Genomic DNA, 754 nt, shown 5'->3' on the forward strand with positions numbered 1-754 from the left:
CATGTTTGAAAAGTGACTCGAGGCCACCACTACGAATTGTATTTCAAGCGGGAAATTAGAGGTAAGTTTGATTTTTTTTTGTAAAAAACGCCTAAAATATTGTTCATATTTATCAAAAAATGAATATAATTTGGACTAGGTATATTTTTACTAGTTTGTGGGACGATTAATTCAACTTTAACACAACAAATGAAACGTTAGCTAGCTTAAATCCTTCGATACAAGGCTAGCTAATTATTGGTGAAAGGGGTGAAACCATCTGTTCATTTATTCGTTAAATTTCACGGAGCGCTTTCTGAGGTCTGGTGTTGTGTTTTTATCGGACTTAATAAAAGTTTGCTCTGACCAACTTGTTTGACTCCGGTCACGGGCATCTACTACTGCAGCTACTGCTTGTTCACACAACAGTAGCTGCTTACACAGTGAACACAAATTCGCAATGGACCGCGGCGGGTTCCAAAACTGAGTCTGCGGTAAATGCGCAGTCTTGGGCATGGATGAGTAGGCTACTGCAGCGAGAATCCGCTGGGTGTGCTGGTGGACTGGAACGCGGCAATTCACCGTGCGGCGGTCTGTTGACCATGTTTGAACGTTTTGCGCATGTCCGCTGTCCGTTCAGTACCCCCCGCTTAGGAAGCGATGAGGGAGAAACGGGGTTGCTGCCGTGAGCCACACGTGATCCAGGCAACGTTACCGGAGCAGGAGGTAAATCTTTAGCTGAGAGTGGCGCTGGTCAATCTGCTGATTTCATACA

This window comes from Oryzias melastigma, linkage group LG5 (assembly GCF_002922805.2).
Source record: "Oryzias melastigma strain HK-1 linkage group LG5, ASM292280v2, whole genome shotgun sequence".
Lineage (NCBI taxonomy): Eukaryota > Metazoa > Chordata > Actinopteri > Beloniformes > Adrianichthyidae > Oryzias > Oryzias melastigma.